Here is a 17,578-nt window from a genome sequence, read left to right as displayed (position 1 = left end):
GGGTGACGACAAAGCTACATGTCCAAGCCCCAACCCGCTGCCTCCGGTGATATGTCTGATCCGTGGTACACTGCACAATGTAAAGTCGTAGGGCCCAGGGACCACATGGCCACTACAAGACCACAGGGACACATGCAAAGATCATGTTGAACTGGCTACGGGCACATTTGTCCAGCTCCTTTATTGGCAGGGCCACGTGTACAGTGATGCCTGTGCTGGATGTGTTTGGGGTGAATGTAAGCCAACCCGCACGGAATGTCTGGTGTTGGCAACCACTGGACATTGGACACTAGTGCAACACAAACAGAAAACACATGCAATACAGAGTCAACTGATGAGCAAAATGGGGTGATCTGGATAAAGTGCAGAGGACAGCCAACATGGAAACAAAAGTGTCCGTGAGTCGCAGTGCACTGGGCTGTGTACACTAGAGGTGAGCGCGCTCATGTGCAGAAAAGGTCTTGGATTGTGTCCCTTCAATATATTCCTAATGCAGATGCAGTGGGGTGTGTCAGGCCTACATCATATTCACCATCAATGTCTCAAAGCCCCCACACTGTTTGAGGTGATATACCTGCGCAACCCCTCCACAGCACAAAACACAGCTACAGACAATGACCTGCGGTGCACTGAGTCACTGGCACCTGGAGTGCTGAGCAGGGTAACAGGCCGAGGATGGCATCCACGACAGGCCTGAGCAACCATGAAGTCTGTTTAGACCACCACTTCAACTCTGGCAGATGACATTTGGAGATGGTCCTTGCGGTGGTGGCATGTGCCTCCTGCGGTGATGTGTTGGCCGAGCCGGTCTGGACTCGCTTTGGTGTGTGAGTCCTGGTGGGATGCATTTGGGCCCAGAGGCTTTGACAGCGCGAGCCACAGAGTCATGGCGTTGATGAGCCCAAGTCCCACGCCTCAGTTGCCAGCCTATGTCTCCAGAGAAGGGGTCAGGGATTTGACCAGCACAGAGTTAGTGCCCCGGATGCAGTGCCGCCGGCACAGGCACCACAGCTATGGGATGGTGACTTGCGGTGCAGTCAGATGGGCCATGAGACCTGAGTGGGTAACCATCATTGTATGAGATGTATGTTTCAGAGTGTTTCGTGGGACAGTGGAAGGTGATCTCCAGGGCAAAATGCCAAAAGGTTTGATTTTATCATCAAACAGCAAATGGAGGAGTGAAATGCGACAGCCCGTTGCCACCACCAATTCTGTATCAGCTACATGGAGGTGAAAACTGCCCCTAGTCCATAGGCTCAGGCACCAACACTGTTCGACCAGAGAGTGTCCATGAATGTCGGAGAACAGACTTACTGGCACCGGGGATCAGTGAGGATTCAGACTGCGATGTTGCCGATACACTGATATGGACTCCGCCATTGCTGAATCATGATTCTGAGGCCTTCTGGACTGCAGCGTAGGCCGTAGGCAGCAGTTAGCAGTGGGCCACAGCCACGTGTCTTTGGCTCACGATACACAGCGCTAGTGACACCATGGCAGTTGTCGGTAGTGTACGATTACCTCCGTAACAATGATCCTGTTCTCTCTGCCAAGTTGCAAGGCGACATCCTCTTAGGCCTCTCCTTGCATGCAATGATGTGTAATCTGCCTTTGCATACTCGATGTTCAGTTCCAAATCTGAGGCCTACTCGAGCACAGCCTAGGCCGAAAGAAGTGTAGGCCGGAGGCAGCGGAAAGCACGGGCCATTCACTGAGTGTCGCCGGCATAGGTTGGTAGCCCCACCAGCCTGCGTAGATCAGGTTCAGTGCCACCACATGTTTGGTCACCTCCGTGACTGTGACCCAGCTTTCGTACAGACTGAGCCGCATCTTCCTCTTACTCCTCTCCGTGCGTCCACCGGGTGGACTCAGCCATTCGTGATTAGCGACGAGGTGCTGGACTGGTCTGCAAGGTTGTCCTGGTCCCTCATCCACGGTTTGCCGTATGGCATTGGACAGGGTTTGTGGCAGCACGGCTCGCCAGATGGCGTTGGACAGGGTTTGTGGCAGCACGGCTCGCCAGATGGCATTGGACGGGGTTTGTGGCAGCATGGCTCGCCGGATGGCATTGGACAGGTGTAATGTATTACTTGTGTGTCATACACCGCGTGATGTTTCACGCGGCGTATGACCGTTCTGATTTGGGGCTCGGCTCGTGATTTACACGAGCCGCAGCCCGTGGATTAACTTGTTATCTTTTGAATGCATTGTTTCCCGTGCATGGACGCCTGATCTTCGGTTGGCCATTGTAACCGTTGGCTTGCTGTTGATCGGACGCTCCGTGTCCGGGTGGAGTTTTACCTTTGGAATAAACTTTCCAATTAAATATACTGAAGTCTCCTGAATCCCTTCATCACATTTTGGCGACGATCGGGGAACAAACTCCACCTTACCTACACTTAATTTCATTTTATTTCCTCATTTGGCACCTCATTCCGGTACTGGCATCTTCGTTAAGCATTTCCTGTTTTACAAGGAGCAAGATCTTCGCAAGACATGATTCCCAATAGGTTATTGAAGGTTTGAGAGGCGTTCCTTCATTTTACTGGTTTGTTTTCACTTCCTTTCAAGAACGAACCTCGCCTATTGGACGGTTTCAATCTGCTGTTTGAAACGTTCATTGCCATTGGATTCCCGTTCTCCACACCCTTTCTTCAACGTTTTGTGTGATGTTAAAGGAGACGGCAGACGTTTCTTCAGCCTAATTCAAGGTATCGTTGAACAAATATATTTATTACTCACAAAGCGTATCTTCAACGATACGCACGTTTGACTTTAAAAGCGCATCTGTCTTTCTCATTAATTACTGCGTATTGCTACAGCGATACGCACGCTTTGTTAAAATACCATTAATTACCGCGTATTGCCACGCTTTTCAAAGACTGCTTGTTACTACTGCGTGTTGCTTCAGCGATACGCACGCTTTACTAAAACTGTGTATTCATTACTACTTATTGCTTCAGCGATACACACGCTTTGCTAAATCTGTGTATCCATAATCACAGTCTTTTTATTTTAAAACGCTTGAGCTCTAATATATCCATTCAACATTGCTTACATCATATTTAATTGTTATGATTTCAATACTTTGATATATATATATATATATATATATATATATATATATATTTATTCATATATATATATTGTTTATTTATCATTATATTTCTTTACTGGTCCTGCTTTTGTTTTTAAACATGGCTAATAATTAATGGCATCAAATCACTCAACCACCACCTTTTTTGAGTAAACCAGGTACTCCCGACATTATATGGTCAGAGTGGTTTGGTTTATTTGAGAATCATTTGATTGCTATTGATGCTGCTGACTATTCGTCTCAAAGGAAATTTGCTATTCTTTTTGGTTGTTTGGGTCAAGCTGGTCAGCGGATTTTTAAAAGTATTGTTCCTATAGCTCCTCCTATTTCTCAAGACGAAAGTGGAGATAACCCTTCGAACGTATATATTGAAGCCATTGCTAGACTTAAAAAGCAATTCTGTGATGAACCTAATATCATGCTTGAGCGACACAATTTTTATACCAGGAAACAAAAGGAATAAGAGAAGGTAGAGGAATACATTGCTGCTCTTAGAGTGCTTGCTATCACATGTAATTTTGAACCTTCTCCAGATAATTTTATAAGAGACCAATTTGTGTTCAACTGCGTTTCTAGAAAAATTACACAAAAAATCCTTGGATGTAAAAACCCATCTTTAAATGAGGTCATTGACCTTGCACTAAGTATTGAACGCTCTACTTCGACTAGTAAGGTAGTTATGGAACCAACCAAATAAGGAATTAATGCCCTGGATTACTCTGATTCTGACCAAGAATGAGCTGTTTGTTCAATTAATGCTAAAAACAAAATTCAGTCCAATTATAAACCTTTTCAAAAGAAAAAGAACTTTTTCTGTTATAGATGCGGTTCAAAGGACCACATAGGAAATGCTCCGAACTGTCCGGCACTCAAGAAACGTTGTTCTATCTGTAAGAAAATTGGCCATTTTCAAGGCGTTTGCAGATTTGCCAAGAAACCTCCAAATGTAAATGTTATTGATGTAGATTCCTGTTCCAATTCTTTTAAGAACATTGTAGTAACTTTGGATTTCAATGGCGATGTAGATTCTATTAAGGGGCCTATATGTTACGCTAATATTGATAATGTTCATTTACAGGTCATGGCGGATTCGGGTTCGCCATTTACAATACTCAAGACTCAACTTTTTATGAGAAATGGGACAGAAGAGTTGAGTTAATTGAATCTGATGTCAATCCAAGAGCATTTGGTGAGAAGGATATTAACATGTTGGGTTATTTTGAAGGATTGGTTCAGTGTCTTGGGAGGGAAACAGTTACTAAGATTTATGTTGCCGAAAAAGGTAAAAACATTGTGGGCTGGAAAGATCTGGCCAGGATGGGTCTTTATTTAGTACCTGGAGACGATAATCCCATCAAGGTAGGAGAATTACCTAAGCTCAAAACTGTTTCAAATGAACTTCCTATTGCTATTGTACAGAGTCCTAATGTAAATGTACAAGACATTGTGTCGGAATTTAAACCCGTTTTTCAGGAAATGGTTGGGAGCGTGAAAGGATTCGAACACAAGATAAGATTAATACCTGGAGCTCAGCCTGTAGCGCATAAGGTTAGAGCGGTTCCATTAAGTGTGAGATCAGAACTGAAGGAAATGTTAAATAATTTATGCAAACAAGGCATTATTACACCTGTCAATTCCTCACAATGGGTCGCACCAATTGTAGTTGCTCGTAAAAAAACAGGAGAGATTAGGCTATGTGCAGATTTGCGCTCCTTAAATAAGAATATTATCGTTGACTGTCATCCGCTCCCAAGGATCCATGAGCTTCTGGCGAACATTGGGGACGCAAGATGGTTTTCGCTGATCGATCTTAGGTCAGCGTACCATCAAGTTTCATTGTCTAAGGAGTCTCAAGAGCTTACATCCTTTATCACCCCCTTTGGGGCCTTCAAATTCCTACGCCTTCCTTTTGGTTTAGCGTCTGCAGGTAGCGTTTTTCAGAAGCTGATGGATGTGTTATTCCAAGGGATAACAGGGGTGCAAGCATATCTTGATGATATTTTGATTTTTGCCAAAACTTTAGACGAACATAATAAAATTCTTAGAAATGTTCTGTCAATTTTGATGTCCAGGAGTATGACAGTTTGCAGCGATAAATGCAAATTTGCAGTGAACAAAATTGATTACTTGGGCCATACTGTCTCAGACCAAGGTATTACTCCCAAATTCTCAGTTATCAGGGCCATTGAGGATGCGAAACCCCCTTCGGATAAAGACGCTTTGCGATCTTTCCTCGGACTAGCGGAATATTATGCTAGGTTTGTGCAATCATATTCACAACTAGTTGAGCCTTTAAGGCATCTTTTAAGGAAAGGGCCCAATTTCATTTGGACTGATGAGTTGAACAGGGTTTTTTGTGAAGTTAAGAAAATGATTGTTTCAGCAAAGGCCATACATGCTTTTAGGGAGGATGCTGTCTCTGTTATCACAGTAGACGCAAGTATTTCTGGACTAGGGGCGGTTCTCACTCAGAAGGTTAATGGCCAGGAGCAAACAGTCGTGTTTGCTTCTAGAGCCCTTAAAGATTTTGAACAAAGATACAGTACGATAGAGAGAGAAGCTCTAGCTTGTGCCTGGGCGGTCCACAAATTCAAGATGTATATTTGGGGAAGGAGATTCGAGTTGGTTACCGACCACAAACCCCTAATTTATATCTTTAATAAGTCCAACTCTGCTTCCATGTCAGCACGGCTTATGAGGCTAGTTTCAAAATTGCAAGAATTTAACTTCACTGTTAAGCATATTGTGGGGGGCAAGAATTTTCGTGCTGATTGTCTATCCAGGATGGCTATGGTCAAAGATGATGAAGAGGATTTTCTAGTGGAAGATGTGGAGTGTGTTACTTTAGTGGACGCTGTAAATGAGATTAGTGACATTATTTCTGAGAATGATTGGAAGAAAGCCACCACTGTTGACAATGTGTTGTTGAAAGTTGTAGAATTTACTACCCATTGTTGGCCTGAACCTAGGGGTTTGAGCGGGGATCTACGTAGTTTCACTCAAGTTGCAGAGGAACTTTCTGCTGAGAACGGTATAGTTCGGAGAGGTGAGAAAATTGTTCCTCCTTTTAAACTGAGGGAATCCATTATTAATAAGGCTCATCAAGGTCATTTAGGGGTGACTAAGACATCTATGCGGATTAAATAACATTATTGGTGGCCGTCAATGGATATTCAGGTCAAGAATTTGATCGATTCTTGCCCTGAGTGTTTGTTGTCCGACAAGCATTGGCATACTTTAAAAGTACCTTTGCATCCCACTGAATTTCCTGACTCTCCTTGGGAGAAAGTTGGGGTAGATTTTTCAGGTCCGTATTCCATTCTACAACAGGAGAATAAGTATGTAATCCTATTAGTCGATTATTTTTCGAAATGGATGTATTTTGATTTTGTTAAATCGCCAGACTCAGATTCTACCATAACTTTTCTCAAAAAGGTTTTTGATTTAGAAGGGTCCCCAAGGTCTATCGTCACGCATAATGGGACACATTTTGTGTCAGATAAAATGTGTAAATTTTTGAAAGAGTTGGATATTAAGCAACTGAAGGTGGCGTTATATTCCCCATCTTCGAACGGTCTTGTGGAGAGGGGAAATAAGGTAATTAAGGAGGGTATTCAGATTGCAGTGTCTTGTGGTTACAAGGTAGGGGAGTTTGTTAAACAAAAGCTCTGGCACTATAATACGTCTCCTCATTGCGTTACTGGAGTATCTCTTTTTTCTCTTTTGAGGGGGAGAGAGAATCGTTCTGACTTGTTTCCTTCATGGTTACACCAGGGTTCGATAAGTAAAACTACTGATTTACATTCAGTTAAGAAAGCAGTTCAAGAGAAGCAAAATCAAATGAAGTTACATTTTGATGGTAGTTCAGGTGGCAAACTTGTGGATGTTCTGGTTGGTGACTGGGTGTTGATCAAGAATCCTGGAAGAGTAGTTAAAGGTTGTTCGAAATTTTTTGCACCTGTTCAGGTAGTGAAAGTTAGCAAGGGAGCTGCTTTCCTTGGTAAGAAGGGTTGGTGGAATAAACGCCAATTGGTAAAAGTGTCAGATCATCAAGCTGAAATTATCAAAAGAAGAATGTGTGGGGGTAGTTCTGATAATCTGGATTGGAGTTTTTGGCTGAATGTCCCTAATATGTCTACTGATCCTCTTGCATCTAATCGAACCTGTGACCAGTTTCCCGTCAGGGATTTAGCAAGTCCTCTTGATTCTGCCATTAATCAATCTCCACAGAATTCTGCCATTAACCAAATCTTTTCTTCTTTTGGCAGGTGTATCAGAGCACCAGAAAGGTATAATGAATTTGTTAGATTCTGAATGTTACTTTATTTTATTTATTGTTCGCTGTTGTAAAGGGGAAGGTGGTGTAATGTATTACTTGTGTGTCATACACCGCAAGATGTTTCACGCGGCGTATGACCGTTCTGTTTTATGGGGCTCGTCTCATGATTTACACGAGCCGCAGCCCGTGGAATTAACTTGTTATCTTTTGAATGCATTGTTTCCCGTGCATGGACGCCTGATCTTCGGTTGGCCATTTTAACCGCTGGCTTGCTGTTGATCGGACGCTCCGTGTCCGGGTGGAGGTTTACCTTTGGAATAAACTTTCCAATTAAATATACTGAAGTCTCCTGAATCCCTTCATCACAACAGGGTTTGTGGCAGGATGTGTCGCAAAATGCACATATGGCACTATGCCTCACAGATCGAAGGGAGTCTGGTGCAGTGGCCGCTGTCCCGGATTTGGGGTCACTGCCATTCAGAAACCAAGACAGTCTAACATATGGACCCACTGGGTCACAGAGGTTGCCGGTAGAATATGTAATTGAGGAAGTAGTAATGTGGGCCAGCATTGGGGGGACCGTGGTGGTCTGAAAGGTTGGCCGGGTCGCTGGCCTCGGGCTTGGAGTATACACTGGCACGTGGTGGGCCCTCCATGACATGTGCCAGTGTTGGATGCAGATTAGTGTGGCCTGGCTAGGTAGGGTCGACCCTGATAGGTTTGTGGCCCAGCGGGCTGGGGTATGGCAGGCGCACAGGATCACAGGCAACTCTGCTAACAAGGACGACATTGGCCTTGTAGCGGGGTGGGAGGCACCGCCCTGGGAGAGATGTTGGGCTTTCCGGAAGAGAAAAACGTCCAGGGCTACGTGCTTTTTATTCACACCCCCTACCCTGGCTGGCGTATGCTGGCCCATTCCACTCTGCTCACACTTACGGGTGGGGCGTAACAAGCAACACTTTCGCAAGGACCCCCACTGGCAGGGGTGACATGGTTGCGTCCACTGTCCACTACACACCATTCACCAGAGTATGTGTGTCGCTGTGGATATGAGTGTGTTCTGCATACTGTGGTTTATTCAGCACTTCGCCGCCACTCTTGGCATTGTGTACTTTCCCAATCATGGTTCTGCTTCATCCTTCACATATGCCTGGTTGCCTCCTCTCCCATTATTCGTCTATTGTGTGGCTGAGGTGCCATGCCATATACTGGTCATGTTCACGGCTTGCCCAGGTTACCATTGTGAGTTGTTTTATTGTGTCTGGTGGGTAAGCATGTTGTTTTGCATCTTGGTTGTGGACTTGTGATGTGTGCATTGCCAGAGTTGTGGATTGCATGGTTGTGGATTTGAGGTGAGTGGGGTGTTACTTGGGAAGTTGCCAAGGAGCTGTGCATTTCCTTTGGTACCATCCTGGGATGGCTGGCTGCTGTTGGACTGTTGGAGGGGGAAGGGATCATGCACACTGGCTGTGTATTTTGAGGCGACATTGGTGAAGGTCCCACGGTGTTCGGAAGTTGCCTGCACATTGATGTGTGACGTGTGCTCCGTGTTGCGCTGATTGTGTGCTGTGTCACCAGGGGGCACAGGTGGGACATGTGTGCAGTGGATTGCCCCCTACAAGTGCATGCATCCGGCTATGGCGTATGGTCCTTGCTTGGTCTCCAGCGGTTCCTGTGCTTTGTGTTGGCCGTATAGGGCCTGGGGTGCCAGGATGATGGTGATGTCCAGGACAAGCATGGGGGTCTTGGATGTGGCTGGCTGTGAGACTCCGCTAACTCTGACGGATGTTGTTTGGGGTGTGCCGGGGTCAACATGTGGTGCACAGCCAGCAGCTTGGTGTGGGGTAGGATGTTGGTTGTCCGCTGTGTTGGTGCTGTAGGCCTGTTAGGCGATGACCGCCAGGATGCATAGGATGGTTGTCCCTTTCAGCCTGTAGTGGACAGTGACATTGTCAGATGTTGTGCCTGTGTGGCAGGTGCATTTCCTGGGGACCCACTGTATTTGCGCTGCCTCTGTGGTGGTCTGGAGGAGGTGTTCCGGGTGGGTATTATGGCCCTCTTGCGTGTCTGTTCTGCATGTTCAGTTGCTCCATGGCATCTGTTGCCCTTCCGAAGACACCCTGGGCAGGGCTCCCTATTGTGGTGCAGGCTGTGGTCCGACTTTACACCAGGTCAGAGCAGGGGTAAAATTCCTGCTGCTAACGTGCCTTATCGAATGTTTTGTCTTCTTATCGTCAATCTGTCTGGTCATTGTGAATGTTGAGGTGTGGTGTTGTTGCTGCTTTTGTCACGGGAACGCCTACTCTGCATCTCATTAGCGATAGTTGCGGTGATTTTTTTTGCGACTGCTATTACTGTTTTTTGCGACTGCTATCACTGTTTTTTGCGACTGCTATCACGGAAAAAGTGGTGCTGTGGGCTGTTAGCATCTGCCTGTGAATGGTGGGGTAAATGTATCATGACTTTGGCTGCGATAAAGTGCAGTTAATTCCCAGATAGATCCTTCTGAATATGCCCCTAAGTGTCTTGTGAGAGTCATCAAGAAGGAGCAAGCATTTGCAATGCAATAGGTCTCGCATTAGGAAAGTTTGAGCTATTGGAATTGTAAATGACACATTTTTTAGTTAGGTTTTGTTTTTGAAAATAGCGAAATTAATAGCTTTGTCATTTACAATGCCAATAGTTATAATTTTTGCAAATGTGACACATATTGCACTTGTAATGCAAAATGTGTTGTATTTACGTGACTTACATGTATTGATATTACAAATAACAATGGCTTTTCATTTTTTTTACATAATTAATACTTAAATAAAAGGTATTATAATTTATAATGGCAATAGCTTAAACTTTTGTAAATAACTTGTGAAGATTATGTTCTGTGTCTTTTATTGTTACAAAACTCCTAGAACAGAAGTGAAATATTAACATGTTTTTGTTACATTTGTAATAAAGCTTGAAACATTGAGAGAACATATTTGAAGTAGTTGTTGAATGGTTGCACAGATTGATGTTGTGGTGGCGAATGAGTGATGCGGGGTGAGTATGTGAGAGGGTTTTTGAGGGTGAGAGGGGGTGTGAGAGTGAGGGTGAGTGAGGGTGAGTGAGGGTGGGTGAGGGTGGGTGAGGGTGAGAGGGGGTGAGGGTGTGTGTGTGTGTGAGGGTGAGTGTGAGGGTGAAGGGGTGTGTGTGGGGGTGAAGGGGTGTGTGAGGGTGAGGGGGGGTGTGAGGGTGAGGGGGGTGTGAGGATGAGGGGGTGTGTGAGGGTGAGGGGGTGTGTGAGGGTGAGTGAGGGAGGGTGAAGGGGGGTGAGTGAGGGTGTGTGGCCGAGGAGGTGTGAGGGTGTGTGAGGATGAGTGAGGCTTTGATTGTGTGAGGGTGAGTGTGTGATGGTGTGAGGGTGAGTGAGGGTTTGATGGTGCGAGGGTGCGAGGATGTGAGAGGGTGGGGTGATGTGAGGGTGTGTGAGGGTTGTGAGGGTGAGGGGGGTGTGAGGGTGAGTGAGGGTGTGAGGGTGTGAGGGTGACTAGGAGAAGCTGGCAGTGTAGTTCTCCGGTTCCACACTTAGTGTCACAACAGAGATCTTGATGTTACTGCAAAAGCCTACTGCCTCCAACACAACACAGCTGAGTGTTTCAGATTTAAAAACAGACAGGGATGGGCATGTAGTGCAGGTAGTGGGCACCAGTACTTATTTTTGAGGTCCAAGAATTATTTTTCGTCATCTGACTTTGGTGTAGAGCACAACAGAGAAATGCTAAAAAGGAAGAAAGGATAAGAAAACTGGTACTAAAACAGCAGGGGTAAGAAAAAGAACCTGGAAAGTGAGGTATAAGACAGGAAGAGTAAAGTGGTGTAAGAAAGGTTGATGAGGTGGAATCAAAACAAGGCAGCCTCAGTATTCAACAATCCCAGCATTCAGTAGAATCTGTGGTTAACTCCCGAGAAAACTGAGCTCCGGCACTTTTATGCATATATTATTTTACAAATTAAGCGCCGGAATAGAGGTTTAGCTAGACTCTTTTCATTGTGTAAGTGTTACATCATCCTCCTGCTCAACAGCCACATCTCTACTGGTGAAGAAAAGAGAGCAAAAGAGCTTCCAACCACACCCACACACAGAAGGTGCTGACTGGTTGTGCAAGTCTGCTTGTACATAGCTGTGCTCAGTCACTGACTTAAAATACACTCCCTTGAATAGAACCAGACAGCAGGGAATCTGAAGAACCAGGGATGGATCTATAACTTTTACACATATCGAAGTCCTATGTGCTGACGCGAGCCCAGGGTGACGTGTCTACAGACAGGAAAGGGTTAAAAAGCAAACTCACCGCTGCAGCCTGGCTTCAACAGGAAGCCAGGCAACCTTTGTTGGGACGGGGGCGGGGCCGGACACGCGACCGGAGCTTCCCAGGAGGCAGGCTGCAGTGGCTGGCGCATGGCTCCGGTGCAGAGAGAGGAGAGCCCTGCGTGCAGCCGGCGTTCGCCCGGGAAGCCAAGGAGCGGAGTGCCGGTGTCCCTGTGCCCGTTGACGTCGGAAGAGTCCTGCGGAGTAGAAGTCCCGGTGAGTGGGGCTGCAGCGTGTGTATGTGTGTGTGTGTGTGTGTGTGTGTGCGCGCGCGCGCCTGTGTGTGCGTGCGTGCATGCAGAGGGGTGGGGGCTGGATGTGTCCCGGTGAGTGGGGCTCCGTGCTTGCGTGTCTGTGTGTATGCAGGGGGGGTGGGTGGGGGGCGGCAGTGTGTGTGTGTGTGCGCGCGCGCCTGTGTGTGTATGCGTGCATGCAGAGGGGTGGGGGCTGGCTGTGTGTGAGCAGGGGCTGAGTTACTCTGCGCAAGCGCGGCTCAGACGCGCGCTCCCGCGGTCAAAACTGAGACTGCAAAAGTGCGTGTCTGAGTCGTGTCCACTCTCCTGAATACGGGCAACATTAGGTCTGTAGCAGACACTCTCAATGCTCACGCACTGAGAGTACGTCTGCTCGACCTAAAAAAAGGGGCACAAATGTAGATTTTTTTGTTTTAAATACTGCCTAAGTAGGCATTTATGTTCTTGGCCAAGCCTGACCTGTGCACTCCTGCTTGTCTCAGAAGAAAAAAAGAATGTTGTTGCATGAACAGCAAAAAAGGGCTTTGTTTTGATATGCCTGGCTGTTATCTGCTTATGTGGTCAGTACCTGGGCAGACACACTATCACCAGGTTGGAAAGATGTACACGTCCCTGAGCAGTTATCAAGCTGTGCAGCATGGGCTAACTCAGCCCGAGCAAGGTACTCAGGCTGCCTAGCTCTCAAATGCCATCACATCCCAGTGGTACTCATGGAATATTGCTTGTTTCGGCTGCCCCTGCTGAACTCTTTTTTGCATATGTTACAAATGACATATTTGCAAGACAACTTCTTCCCACCAGGCCTCATCTGAACACATTGTCAGACCAAGAACTCCATGGGTGGCTGAAGTGGCTCACTTGCAGGAACAGGAGTAGGGTTCTCAGCGAAATGAGATGACATTATGATCACTGAAAATGAGCATAGTCTAAGGTAGCCTAAAAGGTGTAATCAGAGAAAACCCCAATAGGCAAATGACGCAACAAGGAAGGAATCTTTCTTTGCTAAATAAAGACATCCATATGAACCAATCACAATCTTTCCTTAGGATGTCTTTTCTCTCCCGGTGTCATGTGGGTTTCTCACAAGAGGGCAAGATAGTAAAATACAGAAAACTTTGGTAATATTTCAAATGCAACAAAACATCAACTGTTTTGGTACTTTAAACCACACCTCTAATGTTTTACTTTTTATTAAATTACAAAAATACACTGTTATGAACTTAATTCCAAATGTGCGATCTCATGAGCAGATCATGAAACCCGGACAAGAAGTACAGCCCCTCATAGTGCACGCTGGGGATTGTGTGTAATTAAATGTAATATACATACTGTACTGAAATTATTATTAAACATTAGTATTAAATAATAACTGACCAGATGAAAAAGAACTCTGTACAACAGGTTAGAACAAAATGTATAACTTTCTAATCTTGAGAGCCTCCTGAGAGAGTGATCACACCTTGAAAATAGATGTACATAGTGAAAACACATAGTTTAGTGAATAGAAAAAACTGATTTATAAAAAATATAAATATTTAGTTTATGTAAATATACATACAAAGACTTTGATACCTATGCTGGGAAAATGTCTTTATATGTGAGCTACAAAAACCAAGAAGTTGAACATTCTCAGCGCAAACATTGTTGGAGTACCTAGTATCCATGTATTTTTAAATATTGTTTTTTTTGTTTAAAATAACCCTAGAAATTCACTATAAAAAACAAAGGTTAAAGTAACGTTATAGTTAGGTGTAATAAAAATCTGAGTTTATGATTTAAAAAATGTTAACATTTACTGAAAAAAAACAAAGGTTAAAGTAGTGTTATAGATAGGTGAATTTCTCACTGACACTGTTAATGTTTTGAACTAAAAAAAACACAGAAATTTAAAAATTATAGTTAGCAGCTCTAACTATTACTTGCGCCCGACATACGATGATAATTATTATTATTATTATTATTATTATTGCATTTGTAACGCGCGACAGCTACCCACAAAGCGTTTCCCAGCACAAATTTGTAAAGATACCTAAAGTCAGATCATAAATGATGGAAAGGGTCTAGATGTTAAATAGCCAAGTTTTTAGGCTTTTGCGGAATCTACAATAATTGTCTTCCATGCGTACTGAAACGGGCATTGAATTCCACAGCATGGGTCCTTGGTAGCGAAAAGACTTGCCTCCCATACGAGACAGCTTAATTTTAGGAATAGCGAACTTCCTTTGTGTGGAGGAGCGCAGGGAGCGAGATGGATGAGAAGGGAGTACAAGTGACAAAAGATATTTCGGGGCTTTAGCAGCATTAATTTTATGCATAAAGCATAATGCTTTGAATCTAATTCGGTTTTCAACCATCAACCAGTGAAGGTCCCGAATATATTGAGTGGTGGGGGTGTACCTCTGGATGCTGCATATTAGCCTGGCCGCTGAATTTTGAACTACCTGAAGTTTGCGGATTGTTGCTTTATTTGAGCCTAGATACAGGAAATTCCCATAGTCTATCCATGATGTGATCAAGGCGTTGACCACGGTTTTCTTTGTTTGCTCAGGCAGCATCCAGCTTATCTTTTTCAACCATTTTAAAATGGCCAAGCACGTGACTGCTGTTTTTTCAGCCTGTTTGTGCATCTTGAGCGAGTCATCTATGATGACCCTTAAATTCCGTGCTTGAGGTACTGGAACCGGAAGCCTACCCATCTCAGTTGGCCAATGGTGCGGGCCCCACAGGTTTTTATTTTTACCTAAAATGACAACTTACGTTTTATCCCCATTAAGTTGGAGAAAATTGTCCTGCATCCAGCCCGCTATTTTCTTTAATCCGCTTTTAAGGGTGGACTGGGCATCCATATTCTCAGATGTAAGAGCGAAAATTAGTTGGGAGTCATCCGCGTATGAATACATTACTAGACCCGCTTCTTCTAGGACCTTAGCCAAAGGGCTCATGTACAAATTAAATAGTAGAGGGCTTAAGATAGAACCCTGTGGTACACCATGTTCAAAAACATGAGTGTCGGAACATGCTGTTTGGGAGAAGACCGGAAATGTCCTTCCCGTTTGGTATGATCTCACATATGACATCACCCATGACATGGTCTATGACATAATTGATGACAACACTGATCATATCATCCCATGATTGTGCTAGTTTGTTTTACAATTTACATAGTGGCAAGTAACTGCCATATTAATTTTATGTAATTTTGTACAGCTTGTGTGCAGCTAATGGGTGTAAGTGTTTACAAAACACATATACTCCTAATATACCATAGCTGTGTAGAGGTACTGAGCGCATTATAACTGTTTGCATTAATGAGTAACTCTGTGTGCAAGTGACAGATGACTTGTATTGATTATGCTCCACACAACATTTTGGTTCTGCAGAAAAAGTTTTCAACAAGATAAATATTCTGTGTAGTAGATACTAACTTTTGTAAGCAGGCTTGAGTTATTAGGGAGAATCATGTCAGCCTAATAGTTTATATTTTACATGGAAGAATGTGTGCACCGGGTACTAACCTATGTGTACTTGCTTAGCTTCATAAAAAGGGCTATGTGTAAAGTTTTTATGACAGTATCAAAGCTGCATGTAGTATGAGCTGTAGAACTTTCAGATCTTAGTTATTTTGAGCAAATCGTGTTTTTTGACAACTGTTGCATAGAATGTACAACAAGGTTAGTAGATTCTTTTCAATACTCTGTGGTCTACTTTTGTCATGAGAGTTTCTCTATTTGCAACCAGTGTGGCATAGAGCGAACTCTCTCCATAGAGTAACCACTGTTTACAGTACTCAGTTCTCTACTGATATAAACTTCATTTCTTAATGTATGCTCAGTGTGAGTCAAGCGTTTGAAACAGATAAAAGCTGTCCACAGCATTGGTTTTGTAATTGGCATTAAATATTTTGGCTTTCTCTGAACAGCTGTATACAGATTGAACATCATAGTGAATGAGGGTTTCCCATATATATATATACCCTACTGGCGGTTGTCAGTAGGTTATTATAGTTAAGACCATGTTTCCATAGAAAAAGCGTTATTTGACTACCTATAACTTTGGCGCTGTTTGACAAATCTTCCCAAAAGTTTGCCAAAAATGTGCCAGAGTTATTTTCGTTGGGGGTGGAAAGTTTCGGGGTGATTCATCAAGCAGGTGCAAAGAAAAAGGGGGGTCAAATAAAGTGTTTGTCCAATGGTAATTTTTATAGAGAATTTTAGACACAATTGTTGCCCGAACTACTTGACAGAATTACATCAAATTTGACAGAAAGGTAGGTCTTTGGCCTGAATGAACCCTGTTTGCTATTTGTTGTCAATCTTTTCAGTAGTGATTAAGATATTTAAAGGAATGTTAATATGTATATATTTATGGATGGTGATCATTTGAGGTTTCAACAGTCCCGGTGCTGAAATGTGATTGGCTGCCAACATTTCAAGCAGATAGTGTTGGCAGCCATCTTGGAACTCAGCTTCAGCCGAGTTCCCCCAAAAAGTTTTCAAAAAAAGATAAGGGGCAGGGTGGGAATAACCTGACCCCCTAGGCCTCTTTGGAGGCAGGGCAATAGTGGGAGTCACACTGGAGTCACAGACCCACTCAGAGGCTCATGCACCCACTCACAGGTCCATGCAGAGATCCACTCACCAACTCACGGACCCACTCAGACAGCCAGCACTCACTCACAGACCCACTTAGACACTCACACAACCACTCAGATACTGATGCTCTCACTCACATAAGCAGACACTCCTACACTGACTCACAGATCCACTTATGCAGGTACACCCAGATCCACTGAGACACTCACACACCCAGTCACACACCCATCGAGACACTCACACACCCACTGAGGCACTCATACACTCACTCATACAACATACACTCACTCTCAAAAGTTTGAAGTTTCAGTTAGAAAATAAAATTTATAAACCTTAGAAATGTACTTAAAAACCAAAGGTTGCAGGAACATTATAATTAGGAAATAGAATTTATAAAATCATAGAAATCCACTGAAAAAAACTAAGTCCCCACCATCGGAGGCCCTGTCCCCTTTCTCAACCACTCTGAAAGGGTCTTCCTGGTGCATTACTGGTTGGGGCATGAAGTCCCCTTGCTGCTAAGGGTCATTAGGGACCAAAAAGCCCTATTGTTGCCACAAGTAAATTACCCACAATGGGATTGCTCAGACGTCTTTGGAGGTCCCACTCCCTTCTCAACCACTCTGCAAATGGGCCTACTGGCACACTACTGTTTGGAGGATGAAGTCCACATGGCTGCTGAGGGTCGTTGGGGGACAAGACCCCTATTTTTGCCACAGTTGCTCCCCTCTACAGGATTGGGGAGACCTCATCAAAGGCCCGCACTCTTTCTCAAGCACTCTGTAAAGGGACCTACTGCTGCACTACTGGTTGGAGGATGAAGTCCCCTTGGCTGCTGAGAGTCGTTGGGGACTAAGAGCTACTATTGTTGTCACAAGTAAGTCCCGCACAGCGGAATTGCTGAGATCTAGTTGGAGGCACCGGCCCTCTTTCTCAAACACTGCAATGGGGCCTCCTGGCACACAACCGGTTGGAGGATGAAGTCCCCTTGGCTGCTGAGTGTTTTTG

Source organism: Lissotriton vulgaris, chromosome 2_1, assembly GCF_964263255.1.
Source record: "Lissotriton vulgaris chromosome 2_1, aLisVul1.2, whole genome shotgun sequence".
NCBI lineage: Eukaryota > Metazoa > Chordata > Amphibia > Caudata > Salamandridae > Lissotriton > Lissotriton vulgaris.
The sequence above is the reverse complement of the archived record's forward strand: the minus strand, read 5'-3'. Positions refer to the sequence as shown.